At 46.6% G+C, this 9,890-nt stretch overlaps 1 long non-coding RNA gene across 1 annotated transcript in view; it reads left to right on the top strand.

Annotated features, from left to right (window-relative positions):
* Window positions 1-2,561: 2,561 nt before the first annotated feature.
* LOC139024499 (uncharacterized) overlaps window positions 2,562-9,890 on the top strand; it is a 240,855-nt gene continuing 233,526 nt past the window's right edge. The window contains exon 1 of the long non-coding RNA XR_011475823.1: window positions 2,562-5,070. This is a non-coding gene — a long non-coding RNA (uncharacterized lncRNA). The remainder of the gene's footprint in view (window positions 5,071-9,890) is intronic.

The raw sequence follows: 9,890 nt of genomic DNA, 5'->3' as shown, positions 1-9,890 counted from the left end.
ACTGTAAATGAATAGGGCCACATGACACTCTATTCCCTAATGCACTACTTTTGACCAGGGCCCATAGGGTTCTGGTCAGAAATAGTGCACTACTGAAGAGTGCATTCACAAAGTATTCATACCCCTTGACTTATTCCACATTTTGTTGTGTTACAGACTTTGTTTCTCCCCTCTCACCCATCTACACACAATACCCCATAATGACAAAGTGAGGGAGGAAAAAATCTGAAATGTTTGCAAATTTATTGAAAATGAAATACAGAAATATCTAATTTACATAAGTATTCACACCCCTGAGTCAGTCGATACATGTTAGAACCATCTTTGGCAGCAGTTACAGTTGAGTCTTTCTGGGTAAGTCTCGTGTCAAACTCATTCCACCGAGGGCTGAGTGTCTTGCGGGATTCGCTCCTCCATTGTTCTTGATTGATGAATGAAGGTCACTAATTAGTAAAGGAAACACTCCCCTCACCTGGTTGTCTAGGTCTCAGTAAGGAACTCCCCTCACCTGGTTGTCTAGGTCTTAGTAAGAACTCTCCTCACCTGGTTGTCTAGGCTCCAAAAGGAACTCTCCTCACCTGGTTGTCTAGTCTCAGTAAGGAACTCCCCTCACCTGGTTGTCTAGGTCTCAGTAAGAACTCCCTCACCTGTTGTCTAGGTCTCAGTAAGAACTCTCCTCACCTGGTTGTCTAGTCTCAGTAAGGAACTCCCCTCAACCTGGTTGTCTAGTCTCAGAAGGAACTCCCCTCACCCTTGTTGTCTAGGTCTCAGTAAGAACTCCCCTCACCTGTGTTGTCTCCTCTCAGGTAAGAGAACTCCCTCACCTGGTTGTCTAGGTCTCAGTAAGGAACTCTCCTCACCGGTTGTCTAGGTCTCAGTAAGGAACATCTCCTCACTGGTTGTCTAGGTCTCAGTAAGGAACTCCCCTCACCTGGTTGTCTAGGTCTCAGTAAGGAACTCCCCTCACCTGGTTGTCTAAGTCTCATAAAGGAACATCTCCTCACCTGCTTGTACTAGTGTCTTCAGTAAAGAACTTCCCTCACCTGGTGTCGAAGGTCTCAGTATGAACTCTCCCTCACCTGGTTGTCTAGGTCTCAGTAAGGAACTCCCCTCACCTGGTTGTCTAGGTCTCAGTAAGAACTCCCCTCACCTGGTCTGTCTAGTCTCCATAAGGAACTCTCCTCACCTGGTATGTCTAGGTCTCAGTAAGGAACTCCCTTCACCTGCGTTGTCTAGGTCCTCAGTAAGAACTCCCCTCACCTGGTTGTCTAGGTCAGTAAGAACTCTCCTCACCTGGTTGTCTAGCTCTCAGTAAGGAACTCTCCTCACCTGTTTGTCATAGGTCTCAGTAAGAACTCTCCTCACCTGGTTGTCTAGGTCTCAGTAAACAACTCCCTCACCTGTTGTCTAAGTCTCACATTAAGGAACTCCCCTCACCATGGTTGTCTAGGTCTCAGTAAGGAAACTCTCTCACCTAGTTGTCTAGGTCTCCAGTAAGGAACTCTCCTCACCTGGTTGTCTAGTGTCTCAGTAACAACTCCCCTCACCTGGTTGTCAGTTCATCAGACTCCCCTCACCTGGTGTCTAGGTCTCAGTAAGGCACTTCCCTCACTGGTTGTCTAGGTCTCATTAAGGAACTCTCCTCACCTGGTTTCTAGGTCTCAGAAGGAACTCTTCCTCACCTGTGTTGGTCTAACGTCCTCAGTAAGCGAACTCCCTTCACCCTGGTGTCGAGGTCTCAGTAAGGAACTCTCCTCACCGCGGTGTCTAGTCTCAGAAGGAACTCCCTCACCGGTTGCTCAGGTCTCATAAGGAACTCTCCTCACCTGGTTGTCTAGGTCTCTAAGGAACTCTCCTCACCTGGTTGTCTAGTCTCAGTAAGGAACTCCCCTCACCTGGTTGTCTAGGTCTCAGTAAGAACTCTCCTCACCTGGTTCGTCTAAGGTCCTCCATTTAAGAACTCCCCTCACCTGGTTGTCTCCAGTCTCAGTAAGGAACTCCCCTCACCTGGTGTCTAGTCTCAGTAGGAAACTCCCCTCACTGGTTTCTAGTCTCAGTAAGAACTCTCCTCACCTGGTTGTCTAGGTCTCAAGTAGGAACCCCCTCACCGGTGTCTGTCAGTAAGGAACTCCCTCACCTGTTGTCTAGTCTCAGTTAAGGAACTCCCCTCACCTGGTTGTCTAGGTCTCAGTAAGGAACTCTCCTCACCTGGTTGTCTGGGTTCTCAGTAAGGAACTCTCCTCACCTGGTTGTCTAGGTCTCAGTAAAGAACTCCCCTCACCTGGTTTCTAGGTCTCTCAGTAAGGAACTCTCTCACCTGTTGTCTAGGTCTCATAAGGAACTCTCCTCACCGGGTGTCTAGTCTCCCAGTAAGGAATTCCCCCTCACCCTGGTTGTCTAGGTCTCCAAGTAAGAACTCTCCTCCCACCTGGTTGTCTAGTCTCAGCAAGAAACTCTCCTCACCTGGTGTCCTATAGTCTCAGTAAGGAACTCTCCTCACCTGGTTGTCTAGTCTCAGTAAGCAACTCCCCTCCACCCTGGTTTGTCCAGGTCTCCAGTAAGGAACTCCCCTCACCTGGTTGTCTAGGTCTTAATTGAAAGGAAAAAACGAAAACACGCAGACATTCGACCCTCCGTGGAATGAGTTTGACACACCTGCTCTAAGAGCTGGTTGTTGAGCATCGCAAGACAGCCATTTTCAAGTCTTGCCATAGATTTTCAAGCCGATTTGTTTTTTTGTCACAACGACTTAGTCCAGTCAGGAGCATTCAATGTCATCTTGGTAAGCAACTCCAGTGTATTTGTGTTTTAGGTTATTGTCCTGCTGAAAGGTGAATTCATCTCCCAGTGTCTGGTGGAAAGCAGACTGAACCAGGTTTTCCTCTAGGATTTAGCCTGTGCTTAGTTCTGTTCCATTTCTTTTTATCCTAAAAACTCCTTGGTCCTTGCCGATGACAAGCATACCCATAACATGATGCAGCTACCACCATGCTTGAAAATATAAAGAGTGGTACTCAGTGATGTGTTGTATTGGATTTGCCCCAAACATAATGCTTTGTATTCAGGACATACATTTAATTTCTTTGCCACATTTTTTGCAGTTTTACATTAGTACCTTGTTGCAAACAGGATGCATGTTTTGAAATATTTGTATTCTGTATAGGCTTCCTTCTTTTCACTCTGTCAATTAGGTTAGTATTGTGGAGTAACTACAATGTTGTTGATCCATCCTCAGTTTTCTCCCATCACAGTCATTAAACTCTGTAACTGTTTTAAAGTCACCATTGGCCTCATGGTGAAATCCCTGAACGGTTTCCTTCCTCTCCGGCAACTGAGTTAGGAAGGACGTCTGTATCTTTGTAGTGACTGGGTGTATTGATACACCATCCAAAGTGTAATTAATAACTTCRCCATGCTCAAAAGGAAATTCAATGTCTGCTTTTTATTTTTACCCATCTACCAATAGGTGTCCTTCTTTACAAGGCGTTGGAAAACCTCCCTGGTCTTTGTGGTTGAATCTATACTTGAAATTCACAGCTCGACTGAGGGACCTTACAATTATCTGTATGTGTGCAGTACAGAGATGAGGTAGTCATAAAAAAAGTATTATGTGACTTGTTAAGCACATTTTTACTCCTAAACTTATGAAGACTTGCCGTAACAAAGGGGTTGAATACYTATTSACCTCAAGACATCTCAGCTTTTCATTTTTAATTCATTTGTAACCATTTCTAAAATCATAATTTTTCTTTTGATATTATATGGGGTATTGTGTGTAGGCCAGTGACAAACAATATACATTTTAAAATCAGGTTGTAACACAAAATGTAGACAAAGTCGAGGGGTGTAAATACTTTTCTTGAAACTCTATTCAAGGAATAGGGTGGTATTTCTGATGGCTTCCGTCAAATGTCCATGCGATTGTTGAGCTAGTGTCCTCACCACTCTGTTCTCTAAACAATCCTATGTTTTTACCATTACCATCAGCTGCTAGATAATAATCATCTGTGGTAAAACACGACTCAAAAGATGCGTTGTCATATGGTYTTCCTAGCACTGTCATACGAATGTCAAAACCCACATTTTCACGTCAGCTRTGGGTTTTAGTAGCAGCTCGTGTCGAACGACCATCTTTTCAGATCACCCGCTGTAAACAGATGTCTGTTTCTCACAACTGAATGTTTTGATGGTTTTAATTTAATTTATGATTTTAGTTGTAAAAGAGTCTCTCTTATAATGAAGTTGTATCCCAGCTGACAGAATCATTCAAGAGAATGTGATTTAAATCCCCTAACTCCAACTGTTGTTGCTGCTCTGTTTGAGGGGGGGGGGGCTGATCCTCATTGATTCACTGGATTGAAGTGTTTGTCATTTTTAAATTAAACGTTATTTTTCCTTGTCAGAAAATGTTTGTGAGTCTAATGCAAAAAATTGCATTACTGAATGTTCTTTTGTATTTTTTTCATTTTATATTTCTCCCCACCCCTCACTGTAAAACGATGTCTAACTATTGAATATTGTAGAGCGAGAGAGAGAGAATGTTGTCCCAACTTTTTAAAATACAGCACTTCACTCAAAGGAAACTGTTTTGTGGCGATCAGAACAGGCCCATGTTCCTATGTTTATACTAGCACAGCACTTAGAATCGCCTTCCCATTGCCTTGCTTCATACTGTGACAGCACTTAGAATCGCCTTCCCATTCCCTTGCTTCATACTGTGACAGCACTTAGAATCGCCTTCCCATTGCCTTGCTTCATACTGTGTTCGTGTGGATATCTGAACTGTGTATCCTGTCAAACAAAGATGCTTTCTACAAATGGCACCTTATACCCTATGTAGTGCCCTTTTTTTGGACTTGGTTTGTAGAGATGCAGTGACTCTCTGAACGTACCTTGTGCTGCTGGGCTACATGCACCCTGTTTTAGAGACTGATTTAAGCGAGACGGGAAATATGGGTCTGTGTCTGAAATGGAACCATATGCCCTAATGTAATTCCTTATATCGTGCACTGCTTTTAACTAGGGCCCGTAGGGCTCTGGTCAAAAGTAGTGCACTGTGTAGGGAATAGGGTGCCATAGGGCTCTGGCAAAAGTAGTGCACTGTGTAGGGAATAGGGTGCAGTTTGGGACAAAACACGATCTATACCAGGCTTGTACCACATCTTCAGCTGTCTTGTACCAGCAGCAAGCACAGAGACGGCCTGTGACCTCATTCCACGGTTGGTTCACTTCAGATTGAGTCAGATAAATGTTGTTTTGATTCCAGGCTGACCTCGTCTTCTTTTAAAACACTCTTCTTTTAAAACACTCGTAGGAGCAGTTCAATCCTGTGAAGAACCAGGGTTAATTTMTTACCTGAACAGTGAACACCCCTCCCTCTGTGGCAGCATGGTATGACCCGTTGACCGGTAGTGTCGTCTACTAATTAAGTTGTTTTTCACCTCTTCCTTTTGATGGATCGGAAAAATATGTATTTAATGAAATTACCGGGGGGGGGTTTTTTGTAAAAAATAACATCGCACTGACATTGAAAATGTACATCAAGTGTTTTGTAAGTAAACCATTTAAAACGGATGTATTTGAATATGAACTGTAAAAAAATTAAGAATACTGTAGTTGTATATGGAGTGATGATACTGTTGGTCTGTAACTAAGCAACACATTCAATAAATCAGATCCAGTTATGGCTCTCAGTTAATGGGTTGGTTTCCGTGTGTGTCAGTCACTCAGTCAGTGAGGGAGGGGGCTCCAATCATGCTTGCAGCAGGCATAGCCTGTGAGTATAGGTATTGTGAGTTGAGTTAGTGTATGTGAGAGGAAGCCACAGSCCTTCACTGAAGCCCAGGTCTACATGAACAAGGACTTGTGACTGGATGGCATGACAGCCTCCTTGAACAATTCAACCACCCGACTCTCAAGTGAGTTGCTCACCTGAAATGGGAGAATTGGGAATGAGCCTATACCCTCCATGTAATTGTATGTAAATAATTATACAGTACACGTTTAAAACAGGTTCAGTACACATGTAACAGTATAACTTTACGTCCGTCCCCTTGCCCCGACCCGGGCACGAACCAGGGACCCTCTGCACACATCAACAACAGTCACCCACGAAGCGTCGTTACCCATCGCTCCACAAAAGCCGCGGTCCTTGCAGAGCAAGGGAACCACTACTTCAAGGTTTCAGAGCGAGTGACGTCACCGACTGAAAGGCTGCTAGCGCGCACCACCGCTAACTAGCTAGCCATTTCACATCCGTTACACATAGTGTGACCTATTTCATCAGTGTGTGTGTTCTGCATCATGCCCGGTGTGTACCTAAAGTCTTGTCTGGCCCTTTGAGCCTGGGCATTGCGGTACTGTCCTACTATGAACAAAGAGCTTCCTGCTACCTGGCATGCGCTGTCTTCAATGACCAAGAGGACTCCTGACTACCTGGCATGCGGTCTGTCTATACATGAACTAGAGGACTCCTGAACTACCTGGCATGCTTATATCTGTCTACATGAACAAGGACTTCTGACTACCTGGCATGCGTTCTGTCTACATGCAAGGACTTCTGACTACAACTGGCATGCGGTTCTGTCTACATGACCAAAGGACTTCTGACTACCTGGCATGCGGATCATGTCTTCTACATGAAACTAGGACTTCTGACTACCTGGCATGCGCGTCTGTCTACAATGACCAAGGACTTCTGACTACCTGGCATGCGGTCTGTCTACATGAACTAGGACTTCGGACTACCTGGCATGCGGAGACTAAGTCTACATGAACAAGAACTTCTGACTCACTGGCTCACCTCAATGGGTTTGTGAGAAATGGTCTGTATTCTACTTTTCAGGTTACAGTTTGAAGTGAGTCTGTAAGCTATTAGGTACTCAAAGATGTGTAGACTTCTATGTACTACTGTACATACATACATACATACTACTGATTGGTACTAACTTCTAAACATGAAGTATCAAATATCCTTATTCATGATATCATATTAGAACTGAGGGTATGGAAATCTGAGGGCAGGATGTTTACATAAAGTCAGAACAGGTTATTGTTACATCTCAGGTATCCTATGGAGAGGAGAAGGGCCACAGTCTGGTTTTCAGTCACAGATAAGGTAGGACAGCAGTGAAGTTTTGGGGAGCGAGTGAGGAATGTGGGCCGAGGTCAGGGGCCTGAGGAGGCGGAGAGGCTGGGGGAAGGAGTAGAGGGCCCCTGGAGCGAGCGGAGAGGCTGGAGAGGAGAAGGTGCCTGAGGAGCAGAGAGGCTGGGGAGAGAGGGCGGGCCTTGAGAGGCCTTGGGGAGAAGAGAGGGGCCTGGGAGGGGAGAGGGCCCTGAGGAGGCAGAGAGGCTGGGGAGAGATTGAGGGCCCTGAGAGGCTGGGGAGAGAGAGGGGCCCTGAGAGGCTTGGGGGGAGAGAGCCCTGAAGGAGGCTGGGACGAGACGAGAGGGCGCCTGAGGAGCGGGAGGCGCTGAGAGGCTGGGGACGAGAGAGGCCTGAAGAGAGCGGAGAGGGCCTGAAGGAGACACGAGAGGCTGGAGGAGAACAAGAGAGCAGCTGAGAGGCTGGGGAGAGAGGAGGCCTGAGGAGCGGAGAGGGCAGAGAGCTGGGGAGAAGAGGAAGCGCATGAGGAGCAGAAGAGGGCCTGAGGAGCTTACCACCATATCACCAAAGCGGCTACGCTAGGGCTTACACCGGATATGCGCCAAAGAGGCTACGGCTGCGCTACACCAGAATCACCAAAGAGGGTACGCTAGGCTACCACGCCAGAGTCACCAAAGAGGTACGCTAGGGCTAGCCACCAGATCACCAAAGAGGGAACGCTAGGCTAGGTACCACGCAGAATCCCAATAGAGGGTACGCTGAGGCTAGGCTAGCCACCTGAAGCATCATTCGACAAAGAGGGCTACGCTAGGCTAGGCTACCAACCAGCTAGCCAAAGACGGTACGCTTACGTGCTAGGCTGGATCCGCAGCCAGCGGGTTATGTAGGGGCTAGCGTACCAGCCCGATGCACAAAGGAGGGTAACGCTGGTTTCTACCTATCATTTTAGTCAGTCCAAGCGAGGTTGACAGGCGTACCGTAGGCCTATTGCGCCTTAACCACGCAGAGTTCACCAAATGAGTTTGGTTGATTGCTGATGTATTGGGTAGCAGGCTATCGGGCTCATAGAGCCTAATAAAAAGATCTCGACCGAAAAACCTATAGTTATTACCAACCGAGAGTCGTACCAAGAGGCTCTACGGGCTTAGTTAGGTGGATCTGGCTTGGAGCTCACGCCTTAGATCAGGGCCCTGCAAAGAGTGCGCTGAACGCTTTTGTGAGGGGTCTGAGGTTATCTACGGCGGTGGGTAGAACCGAGGGGAGACGTCATATCAGCGCTTTTTTTTGGGTTGATCTGCGTGGATTAGGCCTCAGCATTCAAGGCATAAAGATAGATCAGATTGAGAGGTTAGGGACATTAGCTAGCCGTGAGCGGTTTCTAGGCTAGGCTCATTCAGATCTTTACCGGACTTCCGAGGGACTTTGAGCTTGGGTGGGGCTTAGGCTACCACGGCAGTTTGGCTCTGCGCTATCAACCCTCTTCTGGTGTTGAGGGTATCTAGAGGTTTGGATAGTGAATCTAGGACCTATTAGGTTCGGACTCCAATCCAATCGTATCTATAGAGGGTGAAATGTCATGTGGAAGTACCTGGAGGTGCGTAACTGCTCTATTCACTTGATGGTGGTAACGTTTCTCAAAGGTCACATGCTCAAATGGCTAGCGCTTTGGCCTACATTTGGGAGTTCTTAAACTTTTTCAGGCCTGAGACCCAATGAAAATGACCATCCTGCCCATGAACGGCAAATACGAACAAATACTGTGTGATAATCTACGGCATCTGGGAGCTCTGGCATTTCTTTTATGTCAGTCTCCATAAGGAATATAACATACATACACAACATGAATTCTTGTGTTTATTGTTGTTCTCCCCAGAGTCCTGATGCTGCGATAGTACTGTGTTGTTTTCCTCAGCGTCCTGTGTTGATCTCGCTCAGCGTCGCTGTGTTTGTTCTCCCAGAGTCGGCTGTTGCGTTTTGGTTTGCTCCCAGCAGCCTGTTGCGTTGGCGGCTTCCTTCAGACCACAGAGACAGCTGGACCCTGACCTGAGCTTACTAGAGCGCTGCTCACCATCACGCTGGCTTTTCACATCACCTGGCCATGGAACACCTCGCGATCAAAATGGTACCAGTTTCCTCTCTCACACTCATTCCTTATGACACCAACTGCCAGCTGGCATTACTGGTCCTGGGACCTGACCTTAGACAGGACAGTCAATGTTCTGGGGTCGTGTGTTTCCATTGTGACCTAACGATCATGTTCTTTACATTTACGGTAACCATACACACAGCTACAGAAATCTTATTAGTTCTGATTTCTGACCTTGTACTTACAGGTGGTGGGTGGGCACTGTGGAACCTGGCAGTCAGCAATAGTACTGTTGTTTGGGATCTGTCTTTTACAGAGGGGGAGCGTGGTGGGCGTTTGGCATCGTGCTGTGAGAGATGCAGACATTTGGGTGAGTTTTGTGTTCATAAACGACAGAAACAAATCGTCTGCCATGCTTTAACAAGGCGGTGTATGGGTGGGCTGCCCAGTGTCGGCATCCATGATTAAAAACAGGCCCAAATATTGTGTTTGCGTCTAAATTTCTTTACCCAGAGTAAGTAATTAAGCACGCAAATTCTAACAACATGGAATAACAAAGTTTGGATGTTTGTGGTTTCCCGGGCCCTTACATACCCAACCTGGAGACGCTATCTGTACCAGACCTGTCCTGAGGGGCTACAGGCCAGATGTTGAGTGGTGACATCATTGTAGTGTTCGTGGTAACAGCAGCTGAAGCCC

Source organism: Salvelinus sp. IW2-2015, linkage group LG4p, assembly GCF_002910315.2.
Source record: "Salvelinus sp. IW2-2015 linkage group LG4p, ASM291031v2, whole genome shotgun sequence".
Lineage (NCBI taxonomy): Eukaryota > Metazoa > Chordata > Actinopteri > Salmoniformes > Salmonidae > Salvelinus > Salvelinus sp. IW2-2015.
The sequence above is the reverse complement of the archived record's forward strand: the minus strand, read 5'-3'. Positions and strand labels throughout refer to the sequence as shown.